Raw genomic sequence first — 17,165 nt, 5'->3', positions numbered from 1 at the left:
GTGAGTCATGTTAAGGGGGCAGGAAGTTGTTTGTTACGTGCTAGACAAATTATTTTTAATTTCATACAACAAATCTTCCCTCGGGATAGGGGGTGTCAAAATACCGACAAAACTCTTGACACTTCCGTGGAAAAGCAATTCTCGACTTCGTTTTCCTTGTAAAAAATCTTACCGCCTTTGCTCTTCCCGCATTTCATATTTGCGTTTCAAACGCACACAGCAATAACATATGTCAAATTCGTTTTTGAACCTAGGTTTCAACCCCAACCCGATTCAGGTTCGACCGAACTACAATTTGCTTGAAGTTGGTTTGTTTATGTGTTGACCACCGATCCAGTTCCTAAAAACAAAAACGACAATAAACACAACGATCACGTGAAAGTTTTGTCAGATATATTGCTGTGTGCGTTTGAAATGCGGGAACGCCAAACGCGGTAAGATTTTCAACAAAGATTCTTTGATTCTTTGATTTTCTTTGCTTGGTTGGCGGTGATATCGATCATGGTTGCTAAGAGTTCTTTGATAACTTTGTATAACCGCATTCGATGCGCAATTAGAGAGATTTGCACGTCAAACGCAAACAGCAATATTGAATCTAAACAATCGTTTGTTAAGGAAATTGTCAAAACTCCTGGTCAACACGAAAAGTATACCGAAGTCGTCGAAATTATCGAAGTAGGATAAGTAATCCATTAGTTGTGGGTGTTCCTATAGTTTTGGTAACGCCATTCTCACTGATTTTATTGCATAAACCACAGAATTGACACTGTCAATCGACATATTGGCTTGTTGATACACGAAATAGTTGAAAACAGCGTGCAAATTACTTGAACGTTGATGAAATATCACTAAAATTGGTGAAACTTTTCTTACTTGTACCAATAGTTGCGGTAAAGTGTTCCTATAGTGGAGGATCCCATAAGGAAACAACGGATACCGCAACTATAGGAACGCAAATTAAAAATATACAGTGTAGGTACTATTTTTCACTGATATGCCGTTGGCTACTGCGATGAAATCATTTTTCTCATTAAGTCGTTTCTTTCCGTTACAATATTAATATGTTCATTGATTGCGCTTCTTGAATTTAAGCGGTTAAATGAAGATCAATCGTACTAAGTACCTCCACTATTGGTACATCTACCTTGTGTGTGAGGCGAAATCATGTATGATTTATGAAGTAAACAAACGTTCGTGTGGTTTGTTTGAGAGTGGCGTCCATCCGTACTCCGTCATCAAAGCAAATTTATGCTATGTGAGAGAGCCTTGCCTAATGCTCAGAGCGATTCTTAGCAACGGCACATGGGAGTTTAAGCACACAAAAAAGAATGGGTGCAACACAATCCATATTGCACTAGCACGTCTCTTTCAAATTGAACGTGCTGTCTCCCGGCAGCGCGTGCTGCACCGAAAGAGTTTTGAGTCACACCCTATCCCTGATAGTCACAAACGAGGTTGACACCTCATCTGAAATCCGAACACTTGATTGCCAACCATCCAACGTAGCACGTACCAGCCTAATTAGTTTCATTTTTTTTTTTCACTGAGTCGTACACCGCCTTGAAATCAATAAACAGATGGTGGGTCTGCGAGTTATGCTCCCGGAATAAATTTAGAATCAATTGCTAGGTGGGGTCGGACCTGGCGTAGTGATTAGAACACACGCCTCTCACGAATCCCATCCCGTGAAATAGTCGGCGGCGACTTCCTTCGGAAGGGAAGTAACGCCGTTGGACGAACTAGTCCAGGGCAAAAAATCTCGTTAATAAAGATAGAAACAAAATGCTAGGTATACAACTAATCCGTTGTCGAGCAGCCCTCACGAAAACTGGCTTGGTGTTCGCCGATGAAGAACTCCTCGAGCGATTTGAATCTGTAAAACAGCATGCGAGGAAGCATTTTTACGCCGAACTCAGCAGGGTAATTCCTGGGAAGGGAACACAAAATCTTTTCAATCGAATTTTTTGGCTGCGCCGCTATCAAAACGCTGTACTTTTAGTTTATAGTTATTTTTTATTTACTCAACATTAAACATGTTTGAACAGTACAGTTCTCAGTTCTTGTATGTTTTCGTTCATGTGAGGTGTGTATGTTTAATACCTTTCCCCTTACATGCGTATGTTTAATACCTTTCCCCTTACTGGCTGACAGCTGAGACGGTAATGCATGTGTATGCTATGATCGCAATATTAGTGTGTGCGTGATGTGGCCGTCAGTCTTCCAATCGCCTCCTGAGTCAGTCAGTGTTAGATCTCCGGTGAAGTAAGTCACATTCCGGGTGATTCTTCCACACTGTTATAAGATGGCTAACAGTCTCCCAATTTGGGATTGTCGAGTATTTACATTGGCGATCCTGCCAGGAGCTTAGTATTGACTTTGCTTATTGGTAGGCCAGGTGTGCAGAATCACTCGGAATGGCGGATCAATTGAAGGAGCGGTTCAGAAAAATGGTGCTACAGCTAGCAAAGTGTGATTGAGTGTATAAGGTGCAGTGTGCAACGAAAACGACCGATGGAAAAGTGTATGAGAAAACCTGTGGTGCGTAGAGAAAACCACCCTGGTAGAGTAAATGGAAGCGTAATGTAAACCTTCCAAACAAAAATTGGGTGTGTAATGAAAACCACCCGGGAAAAAAATAGGGTGCGTAATGAAAACCACCCGGGGAAAAATAGGGTGTGTAATGAAAACAACCCGGGAAAAAAATAGGATGTGTAATGAAAACCACCCGAGGAAAAATAGGGTGCGTAATGAAAACCACCCGGAAAAAAAATAGGGTGTGTAATGAAAACCACCCGGGGAAAAATAGGGTGTATAATGAAGACCAACCGAAAAAAATAGGGTGTGTAATGAAAACCTCCCAAGGAAAAATAGGGTGTGTAATAAAAACCACCTGAAAAAGGGGTGCGTAATGAAAACCACCCGGGAAAATAAATATTGTGGGTAATGTAAACCACCAGATAAAAATAGGATGCGTTATAAAAACCACCCGGGAAAAATGGGGTGTAATAATAAACCACCCGGGAAAAAAAATATATGGAGTGTGATGAAAAACACCTGATAAGAGAGTGTGTAATGAAAACCACCCAGAAAAAAAGTAGTGAAAACCACCGGATGCAAAACAGGGTGTGTAATGACAAACCCTCGGAAAATAGGGTTTGTAAAGAAAACGACCTGAAAAAAATAGGGTATGTAGTGAAAACCACCTGATAAAATAAGGTGTGTATTGGAAACCCTCTGAAAAAAAGGTGTGTAATGGATACTATTCGAAAATAATAGGGTATGTTGTGGGGCCCAGATAGCCGTAGCGGTAAACGCGCAGCTATTCAGCATGACCAAGCTGAGGGTCGTGGGTTCGAATCCCGCTGCTCGAGGATCTTTTCGTAAAGGAATTTTTTTTCGATTCCCAGGGCATAGTGTATCTTCGTACCTACCACAGGATATACACATGCAAAAATGGTCAATAGACAAAGAAAGCTCTCAGTTAATAACTGTGGAAGTGCTCATAAGAACACTAAGCTAAGAAGCAGGCTTTGTCCTAGTTGGGACGTAATGCCAGAAAGAAGAAGAAGGGTATGTACTACAAGATAACCCGGAACGAAATAGGATGTGTATGTAATAGAAACCACTCGGGAAAATAGGGTTTATAATGAAAACCTACCTGAGAATAATTGGGTGTGGTAATGACCTCCTGAGAGAAATAATGCAAATCATGAAAAAAATGGTGTGTAAAGGATACCACCTGAAAAAATATGGTGTGTAATGGAAGCCATCTAAAAATGGATGTGTAATGAAAGCCTCTAAAGAAAATGGTATGTCGGGACAATCCCCAGAGACAGGTAATGAAAATTGTCTGAGAAAAGTCGATAATGTTATCTGATGCGTAATGAGAATCGTGTAGATAGAGTGAAATGATATGTCGGGACAACAGGAAAGGTTGGAATCTGTAGTGTTTAAGAAAACCCTCCCAGAAGTTTATTTTGTTCATCTAGAGTGTTAACGAAATTCGATCTCAGAAACTGGCTAAGTAAACAATACATATAAAACGGATCAGAAATACGGAACAGTGATCTTTGGGGACTGGCCTGGTGTAGTGGTTAGAGCACATATCTCTCATACCAAAAATCTAGGATTGTATTCCAACCCCGGTATAGTCACTTATGACGTTAAGGTTACAGTTATTATTATTTTTATTGAAGAGACTACCAGCTGAGATAACTAAGGTTACATGATCGACTTACTTCGGAAGTGAAATTAAGGCATTAAGCTCGAGATAAATAAGGCCAGAGTTATCACGTTAATGAAAAGAGAAGCAAGTAATATTTTGTTGAATTTTGAATTGAATGGATTATAAAAGATGAGTATCTAGAAATTTACGAGAAATTGTTGTGATCCTGAAAGTTGGTTAGAGTTCGGTTTTTATTTGATACTACCATAGTTAATCTTGAATAAGTTGCAGATACAACGAAAGATCGATTCTCAAGTTAAGATCATTCGAGTACAAGTATTTGATGACAGCTCGGGCATCTGGAGATGTAACTCGTGAAAATATTTTTAAGGATGAAGTGATTGTCCAATTAGGAGAGCCGGCCATGGAGTCAGACAACTTCCCATTTAACGGCGAGAATGTTTAAATATATTTCAACGGCTGCTGATGTGAATACTCTACTACTACCTATTGAATATGGAATATTACAACATCAATAACAGGTGAACATAAAAATGGAAAATACACGTCTGTCACGTGAATGACCATCGCCACGTTGAAGTTGTGCACGAAAAGTGTTGGTTTTTATCCCTCATATGTTGTACAGAATACAAAAGCGCGACCAAAAAGTGTTGAAAGTTTGTGTTAACTATAGAGCTCAAAGTTAATAGCAGTTCGGAGATGAACCAGTTAAAAGCGTGAAAATCTCCTTAAGAATGTATAATAATGGGAACTATGTATCTGAAAAGAAAAGTAGTCGCCTTCCTCCATGCGTGGGAAATTCCTTGCAAGAAATGGTCAAGAAAATCAATTTTTATTAAATCACAGTACGCCGTTAAGAAAGTATGGCGCTTCACACGTTACTCGCTGTAGAAAATTTTTTGAACATTTCTCCCAAGTAACAATTTTAGCGCTATAAGCCAAGATTATTTGCTTTGTGCTGTATAACAGTTGAATTGAAGTAACGAACGCAGCAAAAAAAAAATGAAAGCTGTCAAAAATAGAACAAACAGCGTTAATACAGCTGTAACGCAAACGTTTTGCAGCTGCATATCTAAGCTGAAAAAAATGTCATCGGTTATCGCTTTGGTGCTTTCACTCAGCTGTAACTCAACACCGTAAAATATAGCAACCTATTGATGTGGAATGAAACTCTCCATCATTAATCCGGCTGCTTTTATACAATATGATTTGTTATGCTGCTGAATATATAATTAAAAAGCGCTTTGTTGTCAGTTATACAGAGAGCATACAGCAGTAAGCTGTAAAACAACAACTTGTGGCGCATCTACACAGCTTTCTGGATGTAAACATTGCGTTTTGAAGCTTCACACCCCTTTTTACAGCCTGATGATGTGGTATAAGCATGGCTATAACATCTTTTAAGATCATTATAAAATATTGTATGTATTGTTTTCCATGTAGAAGAAAACGGTGTATTTTCTTTGCCTTTCGATATAGACTGCGGTGGCAGGTACTTTAATTGTGTAACGTTGGGAACAATAAATTCAGATACTTATGACATTAATTCCGGAAGCTGTGAAACAGCTTGAAATAATATTTAATCGATAATGCAGCGAAACTGTATAAAAATTATTAAACAGTTGCGAAATGGTTGAGAAAGCGCCTTCCGAAGATGTTACCAGGCTACTTGTCGTATAACTGAAGAGACAGAGCAATTATAGGTATGAATAAGACCTGCCAACACAGCTTAAAAATAGCTGAGTAGATTCGCCAGTTTTGTTGGTAAAAGGATCGCATAGAAGCTTTTGTTCGTATGTACAGCGCCTTCACTCAGCATAAAGCCGTAAAAATAGAGCTTAGAGAATGTTTACATTTGCACTAAATGTTAGTTGGGCTGTCAGGGAAACTCACTTTTCATAGGCGAAACAGCATTTATAGTGTTGTACTTTAAATGGAAGTTTACAGTCAAATACTCCAAATATCGATGCATTGCTTGAGTTCAGATCATTTTGACCAAGAAACATTTTCCAATGCCAAAACAAAAGTTGTGGAGATTTTAAAGATATTGTTTTTGGAAGATAATTTGTTTAATGAAGAAAGATAGAAGAACCTATCAAAATATACAATAAAAGGATATCGTGAAAGAGGTAAAACAAATAAATCAGAACATAACTATATAATTAATTGCATTGGAATATAAATGTTGGTAACACTAGAACGGCGCCAATGATTTTTTTTTTAGAGAAGAAGGAGAATGTGAGGTGTGTATGTTTAATACCTTTCCCCTTACATGCGTATGTTTAATACCTTTCCCCTTACTGGCTGACAGCTGAGACGGTAATGCATGTGTATGCTATGATCGCAATATTAGTGTGTGCGTGATGTGGCCGTCAGTCTTCCAATCGCCTCCTGAGTCAGTCAGTGTTAGATCTCCGGTGAAGTAAGTCACATTCCGGGTGATTCTTCCACACTGTTATAAGATGGCTAACAGTCTCCCAATTTGGGATTGTCGAGTATTTACAGTTCATGGTTGAGAATATTACCTTTTTTACAAACTTTTTTGCACCTGTTTTCTACAAAAATAATAAATACAACAAATTATAACAGGTACGAAAAATAGTAACTTTAATCGTTTTTCCGATGAAAACTTGAATATTTATGAATGCTGTTTCAAATAATTATAATTTATTATTTTTAAAACAAGTACTGGCATTTAACTATCGATTGCAGTTGATAGTTTGCCGAAAGATTTATTTTGAATGGATGTATATTTTTTCATATAATCGAAAGTCGGTTTTCTGTTTTGGGGTAACTTTGATAATCGAACAAAATTGAATGAATTACATAACATTTATAGGGCATTGCGAACCTCTAGGCGTTTAACGTTTCACGTTAATTTCTGACTAAGATTACAAAAAATTTCCCAGTTTGTGCAAATGCTTTTCGCTAAGAGATTTGAGACCATATTCAAGTTCTATGATAACTAGGCTGTCAAAGATAACTGATCAACTACATCAAATATCAAATAGCTCAAAACCTTCAATACTATATAATTTTCCATTCCCTCGTTAGAATATTTTCAAATTTACGGAGAAAATGACTGAATCTTTATCTTTCGAATGGTAGGTGCTGAATTCTTGAATTCTTGATCTTGATGTCGGAAGTTCATTTTATTTTCTTTTAACTATTTTGCAACAAATCAGCAATTTCGATATAACTTAAAGATGTTCCAAACAGACTCCGCCTGTTGCGCTTTTTGCGTTGCTATTCAGTCTAATTGTAAGTCATATTTTCAACAATTGATAACTCTGATTAGTTTCAAGAGATGGTGTTATTCTTGAGTTGAAACAAACTGTGCTGCTTGGGATGGTAAGCCGTCATACGCCAATGATGTGGATAAGGTTTACACTTAAAATAAACATAACCAATGAGATTTTGAGCCAAATGTTATTTTCACAATTAAGCATAAGCATTGATGATCGTACAATTCGTAGTTGCTACTCCGTGATTGACCGGAATAATCAAAATTGCACAGGGAACCAACAGAAGTAGCTTGGGAGTAGCATACATCTTCAATGTTCAATTTTGCGGGCTCAAAACTTAGTAATGTCAATAACGGCGCCGGCCACGTCCTTGCGCTCATAGGGGAAGGGAAGGAATGTTAGTGTGATGTCCATTGCTACTAGAGACCGAGATCACCTCTGCATCTCCATGGTATTCACAGGAAGGAGTTTTGTTAGTGGGAGGATTCAAAAACTACATGATTATTATTCACCTTGGTAAGTGATGTGACTCATGTGTTAAGTTATCTGTTAAGTTATTCAAAGGTAATTGTTTTAGTAATTGCAAAATAAAATAACGTACATATTACGTTTATCTTAAAAACTTCATAAATCAAGAATAAGAGCTTATGTCGACACTTCTAGTGACGAACTGTCCATAGTTTTGTGATTAAAATCGCCACGATACAATTGTGTGTTATCACAAGTATGAAACGATCTCATCAGTTGCTAATTTATCCTTGACTGATGTCACGTTCTGGGCATCAACGAATTAATTTTGCGCACTGCCCAGTAAGGTGTGAAACCGGGTAAAAAAACATATTTCACTCCGGCGTCACGAGAAACCGATTCTGAAAACATTTCAATCCGAAGACGCGAAAACAGAATCCGCTTACTTGGGCTTCACGCAGCACACCAAATTGTCAATGAGTTGAATTATCATTTTAAGCCGAATGTTTGTTTTTTTTTTTAATAATTATTCAAAAAATCCATTTAGTACACTGCATTATTTTAACTCTTTACTGCTTGCACTAGAAAGTCTGCAGTTATTTCGTTTGGAAATATTACAGATATATTTTAGATGAGCATCAATACAATTTTTGTTAAGTTATCCTGCTTACTTTCTTTCTGCCATAACGTCCTAAGTGAGCCAGAGCCTTCTTTTCTGCTTAGTGTTCATTTAAACACTTCCAAAGTTGTTGGCTTCCTTTGTCAAACAAATTTACCAATTCAATTCGTAGCAAGCACGAATATTTCGTATGCCCTGAGAAGTCAAATTAATGTCCATTAAAAAAAGATCCTCAATCGGTGAGACTCGATCCCACAACCCTCAGAATTTCTAGCTGTATGTTTATCGCTGCGGCTATGTGTGCCGTTTCATGCAAACTATCTATCCAACAACAGAAAAGATTCCACGTAAGAAAATGTCTTAGGTGGCTGAAACACCGTCTCTTCAAGAGCGGATTTGATTCACACTGAGTGGGTAAGCCGCGAAAATCTGCAACAATTGCAACAACGGTTTTCACTCACCTTTTACTCCAGTGTTCAATAGCAAACACACTTCTCTTCAGATTTGAATAGAACACGTTTTATGCTGTTAAGTGATTAATGAATAATTTAAGACGATAAACCGCTTACAGCAGACGCTGAGCCAATCGCTGTCTTGGTATGCAGCACTTCTGGGATGAAAATGAAGAATTGATAATGATAAAATAATGCAGCTTTAGCGTGGGATAAGAACCAATCCAGAAGATGTTTTCGCTACAGATGTGATTTTCCTAACGAATGGCACAATGCATCACTTCATGTCAGTCGAAAAGATGAGACATTTTTTTAGATATTTGACTTCATATGCAGAGCGTTTCCATACCGTATTCAGCTGGTAAATATTTAAACCTACCTGGTATGGAATACCCTAGCTTGTTTTTCTGCACCAACTTTTTTCTGTTCGGAGTTTGACCCAAATTTTAATTCGTAACATCACATCCTCTTTATGAGAAACAAGTTGTCCTTCAATGTTCCATCGAGTTCTACGCTCGGCAAAAAAAATATCGAAACCCATCTCTGGAGGATGAGGAACTTAAACCCAACGAATCATTTCCTCGCTTGCACACATGAGGATCATAACTTGATAACGATAATTTTTCTTCACCATCTCAACATGTATGGTGGGAAGGAGGTTCCGGAGATGTTGAAGCCACCCATTCGGCATGTGTCTCGTACGGAGGAACTTTCCAATTATCTTCTTGCCCCATATTTGCGCTGTCAATAATGGGAGATAAATGTTTTCCAGAAGTGCCCGACCATACCCAGCATGTGGGACTATTATAATCGAAATAACATCTACTGCACATAGAAGAGAAAAATGTACTTTCTTCCACCGGCACTCCAATGATTTAATGCTGACGAAATGTGGGTCATCAGTATTGGAAATATGAGGGAGATGAAGCGTGGGAAAAGTTATTCTTCTTTTGTGCTTGTTGATAATTTAAAATTGTTTTTGTCTCAGAATAATATCGAAGAGATTTTACACACAATATACGACACATTTTTCATTCGAAAAGGTGACGCAGCAACGCCAAGTTCAAAATAACATACCCAGATTTAATGTAAACCAAACCAAATCAAATTTAAATCCAATCCAAATCTAATCCAAATCCAATCCAAATCCAATCCAAATCCAATCCAAATCCAATCCAAATCCAATCCAAATCCAATCCAAATCCAATCCAAATCCAATCCAAATCCAATCCAAATCCAATCCAAATCCAATCCAAATCCAATCCAAATCCAATCCAAATCCAATCCAAATCCAATCCAAATCCAATCCAAATCCAATCCAAATCCAATCCAAATCCAATCCAAATCCAATCCAAATCCAATCCAAATCCAATCCAAATCCAATCCAAATCCAATCCAAATCCAATCCAAATCCAATCCAAATCCAATCCAAATCCAATCCAAATCCAATCCAAATCCAATCCAAATCCAATCCAAATCCAATCCAAATCCAATCCAAATCCAATCCAAATCCAATCCAAATCCAATCCAAATCCAATCCAAATCCAATCCAAATCCAATCCAAATCCAATCCAAATCCAATCCAAATCCAATCCAAATCCAATCCAAATCCAATCCAAATCCAATCCAAATCCAATCCAAATCCAATCCAAATCCAATCCAAATCCAATCCAAATCCAATCCAAATCCAATCCAAATCCAATCCAAATCCAATCCAAATCCAATCCAAATCCAATCCAAATCCAATCCAAATCCAATCCAAATCCAATCCAAATCCAATCCAAATCCAATCCAAATCCAATCCAAATCCAATCCAAATCCAATCCAAATCCAATCCAAATCCAATCCAAATCCAATCCAAATCCAATCCAAATCCAATCCAAATCCAATCCAAATCCAATCCAAATCCAATCCAAATCCAATCCAAATCCAATCCAAATCCAATCCAAATCCAATCCAAATCCAATCCAAATCCAATCCAAATCCAATCCAAATCCAATCCAAATCCAATCCAAATCCAATCCAAATCCAATCCAAATCCAATCCAAATCCAATCCAAATCCAATCCAAATCCAATCCAAATCCAATCCAAATCCAATCCAAATCCAATCCAAATCCAATCCAAATCCAATCCAAATCCAATCCAAATCCAATCCAAATCCAATCCAAATCCAATCCAAATCCAATCCAAATCCAATCCAAATCCAATCCAAATCCAATCCAAATCCAATCCAAATCCAATCCAAATCCAATCCAAATCCAATCCAAATCCAATCCAAATCCAATCCAAATCCAATCCAAATCCAATCCAAATCCAATCCAAATCCAATCCAAATCCAATCCAAATCCAATCCAAATCCAATCCAAATCCAATCCAAATCCAATCCAATCCAAATCCAATCCAAATCCAATCCAAATCCAATCCAAATCCAATCCAAATCCAATCCAAATCCAATCCAAATCCAATCCAAATCCAATCCAATCAATCCAATCTAAATCCAATGGAAATTCAAATCCGATTTGAATTTCCACAACTTCTATGTGGTTGAATGTCACAAATTCAATTTAAACTAATTCTTTAAAACACCAAATGGACAATGTCTAACAACAAATCCCACGCGCTGTCACGTCGTTGCTCAGTTGGTTTAGATTGCTCCCATTCACATGTAGATGACACTTTTATTCGTCCTTCCAAATGTTGTAAAAGAACGGAAAACCCATCACTGAAACAAAGTAAAAAAGCAAAGTTCATTCCTACTGCGAGCAAAGCATCGCACAGCACCTGCAGCTCCACTCTCCAAGCAAGACCAGTAAATTTTCTCACGCGGATAAAGTTTTCCTTTGCTTGAACCGACCTTTTCCAATCATTTGTTTCCGGGAAGTGCTGGAGGAAGTGGCGGCGTTTCACTTGGAATGAGTCCAAGAACTTTCTCCGCCGACCGTTTGATTGGTAGGACGTTCGATTGAACGAAATTCTAGCGAAAGTCGAACTTGATTTTTCCGTACCATGGTCTGAAAGTGACGGCCAGAGGCTTTTGTTAACTGGTTGCTTCAGTATCGGGTCGCTACGCTTCAGCTAGAACTCTGGAAAGTACTGTTTAAGTGGTGATGTAATCCAATACCGCTCACTGAAAATCAATTCTCTGGCTACGACACTGAAACTAGCTCAACGCGGTAGATACACGTGTTTCCGAGCAGCTAGGATCGCTGTAGAAGGTCAGACGGAAAATAAAAGTTGGCAAAGTTTAATTCACGTTGCTGAGGCGGTCTTCGGGAGGACTCTGCAACGGAAAAAGGTTGGACAGCATAACTCAGGTGCAAAAGAGCAACAGGAAGTCAATCAGCTAGTTGAGAAATTAGTTGCTTCTGAGTTTAAAAACTGCTGCACTGCTGGACTGTGGAAGGAGTAATTTGATATACATGCGTTGGACGTTGTTTGTTCGATAGTTATGAGGAAATGCGAACTGCTTGTTCTACAAATCCATCAAAATATCACAAATCATATTTATATTGAGGTGAAAGATTTCTGAAGAGAATCCGGATATGATTCGGAGAAGCAACCTGAAAGGATTCTGCAGAGACCCTGAAAATATTCTGAAGAGAGTTCTGAAGGGATTCTGATGAGTAACCTGAAGGGAATCTGATGAGAATCCTGAAGTGATTCTAATAAAAATCTTGAAGAGATTCTGAAAAGAATTCTGATAGGATTCTGAAGAGAATCCTGATGGGATTCTGAAAAGAATCCTTATAGGATTCTGAAGAGAATCTTGATAGGATTCTAAAGAGAATCCTGGTAGGGTTCTGAAAATAATCCAGGAAAGGATTCTGAAGACGTTCCTGGAAGGATTCTGAAGAGAATCTTGAAAGGGCACGCTATGTCTAAACTAGCAGATTATGCAAATCGAATGTACCTCGGATTTTTTTCCTCTAGAGTTCAGTATTTGGGTTAAATTTTCATAATCGGAAGGTTTCAAAATATTCCATCGGTGAAATTTTTCCCATACATTTCTGAAGATATTCCTGAAGAAATTCTGAAGAGAATCCTGAAAGGATTCGGAAAAAATCCATGAAGAGATCCTATGGATATTCCTGGAGGGATTCTGAATAGGATCCAGGAGGCATTTTGAAGAGAATCCAGAGGGATTCTTAAGAGAATTCAGAAGGGATTATGAAGAGAATCCTGATAGGATAATGAAGAGAATTCTGAAGGGTTTTTGAAGAGAAATCTGGAGGGAATCCTTAAGAAGTATGAAGAAAATCTGAAAAGATTCTAAAGAGAGAATTCTGATGGGAATCTGAAGGGGCTCCTGATAGGATTTTTAAGAGCATCCTGATAGAATTCTGGAGAGAATCCTGATATGATTCTGAAGAGAATCCTGATAGGATTCTGAAGAGAATCCTGATAGTATTCTGAAGACAATCCTGGAAGGATTTTGAAGAGAACCCTGGTAAGATTCTGAAGAGAATCCTGGTAGGATTGTGAGGCGAATCTTGGTAGGTTTCTGAAGAGAATCTTGAAAGGACCCGTAAGTATTCAGAAGGGATTTTGTAAAGCATCTTGAAAGGATTCTGCAAAAAATTCTGAATGGATTCTAAAAAGATTTCTGTAGGAATTCTGAAGAGAATCCTGAAGGGATTCTGAAGAGAATTGTTTAGAAATTCTGAAGAGAATCGTTCAGAGATTCTTAAAAGAATCCTAAAGTGATTCTTAAGAGAATCCTAAAGTGATTCTGAAAATATTACTGAAGGAATTCTGAAGAGATCCATGAAAGGATTCTGAAGAAAATCCTGAAAGGGTTCTCAAGAGAACCTTGGAGGGATTCTGAAGAGAATCCTAATAGGATTCGGAAAAGAATCATGAAGGGATTCTATAAAGATTCCTGAAGGGATTATGAATAAGATCCAGTAGGCATTTCGAAGAGAATCCACAGGGGTTCTGAAGCGAATTCAGAAGAGAATTCTGAAGAGAATCCTTGAGGAGGCTGAAAAAATCTGAAGGGATTCTGAAGAGAATTCTTAAGGGATTCTAGAAGGAAACCCTTCAGGCTAAAATGAAGAATGGAGAGATTCTTAAAAAAAATCCTGAAGGAATTTTGAAGAAAATCCTGATGGAATTCTGAACAAAAACTGAAGGGATTCGGAAGAGAATTCTGATGCGATTCTGAAAAGAATCCTGAAGGGATTTTGATGCGAATCCTGGAGGATTTTTGATGAGAAACCGGAGAGGATTCTGAAGGATAACAGAAGGGATTCTGAAAAAAAAAATCTTGAAAGGATACTGAAGAGAATCCTGATGGGATTCCAAAGCGAATCCTAAAAGGATTTTGAAGAGAAACCTGAAGGGATTTCGAAGAAAATCGAGAAGTGATTCTGAATAAAATCTTGAAGCAATTCTGAAAAGAATCCAGAAGGGGTTCTGAAGTGAACTCTGAAGGGATTCTGAAGAAAATCTTGAAGTGATTCTGAAGAGAACTCTGAAAGGATTCTGAAGAGAATGCTGAAGGGATTCTGAAGAGATTTTTTAACGGATTCATAAGGGAATCCTGAAGGGATTCTTTAAAAAAAATAATGAAGGGAAGAATGACGGGATTCTGAGAGAAATCTTAAGAGAATCCTGGAGCGATTCTGAAAAGAATATTGAAGCAATTTTGAATATAATCCTGAAGGGGTTTTGATGAGAATCTAGAAGGAATTTTGATGAAAATCTTGAAAGGATCCTGAGGAAAATAGTGAAGAGATTCTGAAGCAAATCTTGAAGGGATTTTGAAGAGAAATCTAAAGGGATTTTGATGATTATTCTGAAGGGGCTCTATAGAAAATCCTGAAGAGATTTTGAACAGAATCCTGAAGTGATTCTGGAAAGAACCCTGAAGGGATTTTGAACAGAATCCTAAAGGAATTTTAAAGAAAATCGTGAAGGGATTTTGAAGAGAATCCTATAGCGGTTCCGAAGAAAATCTGTATAAATTTTAAAGAGAATCCTGAACAAATTCTGAAGAGAATCTTGAAGGGATTCTGAAAAGAATCCTGAAGAGACCTAAAGAGAACCCTAATAGGATTTTGAAGAGAATCCTGAAGGGATTTTGATGAGAATCCTGAGAAGATATTGAAAAATTCCTGAAAGGATTCTGAAAAGAATCTTGAAAGGATACTGAAGATAATCCTGAAGGGGTTCTGAAGAGAATGTTGAAGGGATACTGAAGATAATCCTGATGGGATTCAAAACTGAACCGTGAAGGAATTCTGTAAATAATTTTAAGGGGATTCTGAGGAGCAATCTAAAGGAATTGTTAAGATATTACTGAAAAGGCTCTAAAGAGAATCCTGAAGAATTCAGTCTAGATTTTTCCAAGGAGTACCGCAGAAATGGATTTTTTCTTAAGATTATTTTGGAAATTATAAAAATTCCTCCAAAAATTCTTTAAGAAATTTTCCAAGAAAGTTCTAACTCCTTCAAAATATTATCCAGTGATTCTTCCATAGACCTCCTTGGGACATCCTCCAAGATTCCCGGTCAAAACATCTTCTAAAATTTAATCAATAACTTTTCCTGAAATGCCTCCAGGAATTTCTGGGACTTCCTATGATTTTTTTTTTAAGATTTCATCTAGAAATTTATCTAAAAATACCTTCAGCATATGCTCCAGAGATTTTCTCTAAGATTCCTTCAAAAGTTCCTCCACTAATTCTATGTGTTTGCCTAAAATAAATCCGTGAGGTATTTCTGAATAAAATCCAAAAGTAACCTCTGATAAACCTGTGTAAGTTTTAAAGTCATCCTTAATAGTAGATGCATTAACCTAAGAATGCTCGATCAAATAATGAAAAATAACAATTAAAGGTAATAATTAGTTAAATCAGTTTTGTGACAACAGCGCCGTTAGCGTTCTACTACTAATATTTCTATTTCCTTAATAAACCCAGACCTCTGGAAGAACTCCTGGAGTTTTAAAAGATTTCGTAGAACAAAAATTCATGGCTTGAAACCGGCAGAATAGATTTGATTTAGAAATTTGTCGAAATTTGCTGTAAGTTTGAACTACTGTAGCAAAATATTTCTATTTTGAGCCTTAATTAACGTGTCTGAATTGGCTAAGCACAAGTTCAGCAGTCCCGAAAATATTTATAATACATATTGAAAAAAAAACTCAAAACAACATATTACAATTTTTGTTACACAAGGGTAAGCATCCCAACAAAGCTTTTACAACCAGAAGGTTCCAAAATATTCTTTGTTGGTTGTGTTTCACATTAAATGCCTAAACATGTCACATATAAAATCCACGGAAATATTTTCGGTAACAGAATATTTTTAAGAGTAAGAGTTACATAAAAGTTCAATAATAACCGAGATTTAGATAAGACTCCTAATAACTGTGATTCGTCACCACTGTAACGTTGAAAATATATGGTGAAGATGGATTTAAACTGTAAAATTGCAAGATCACAAACCACTGTTTTGGTTTGAAATAAAAAAAATAATGACTGGTCGCAACCAACGACCATATTTTCAGCGCGATCGATTGATCTGTTTTTTTTTTTTTAATTTATGTTCGTGCATCTTCTAGTTATGGCTTGGTTTAGTTTAATTAAAAGCGTATTTTAAAACAAAAAGTTGAAACATTTCAACATTTTTCCTTCATGATGGCTTACCTGACATGATCAATTTTTCTTCATCGATATTTTCTTTCGCTAATAATTTCGCAAAATTAAAGAATTTCGTAATATTGAAAATTAAAAAATCAATGTCGATTTGATGGTTTTAATACAAATTATCAAAACAGTCGCGGGGCACCTGCCAAGTCTTCGCGGAGCACGATATGGAAACCGTAGATATTTTCGATATGTTTTGAGAAACATTTAAAAATATATTTGAAAAAAAATGTTAGGGTCTTCTAACAAGGAATTTTTGAGTTCTTGGGAGGAAACGTGGATGAATTAAAAAAAAAAACAACATGAACAGGTGGAGGAATTCTTGCAAGGTTTCTTGAATCTTCCCATAGGCTATTTCTTTCCTAAACTCTTAAATAAATCGTTGTGTAAATCCTCGGGAGGAATTCTGTGTAAATTTTTCGACCCATACAAAATGACACTTCCGTTCACTTTCGTTTTTCTAACTTTCGTGGTGATTATCCTGGGATGTTTATATACGCAAACATGTCGGAACCCTTGACAAACAAAACGGAGAAAGAATC

The 17,165-nt window shown here is 37.2% G+C and overlaps 1 protein-coding gene across 2 annotated transcripts in view; it reads left to right on the top strand.

The window, feature by feature from the left end:
- LOC5577087 overlaps positions 1–17,165 on the top strand; it is a 392,448-nt gene that overhangs the window by 255,890 nt on the left and 119,393 nt on the right. The gene's annotated exons all lie outside the window — the stretch shown is intronic.

This window comes from Aedes aegypti, chromosome 3 (genome assembly GCF_002204515.2).
Source record: "Aedes aegypti strain LVP_AGWG chromosome 3, AaegL5.0 Primary Assembly, whole genome shotgun sequence".
Lineage (NCBI taxonomy): Eukaryota > Metazoa > Arthropoda > Insecta > Diptera > Culicidae > Aedes > Aedes aegypti.
This window is presented reverse-complemented; position numbering and strand designations above follow the sequence as displayed.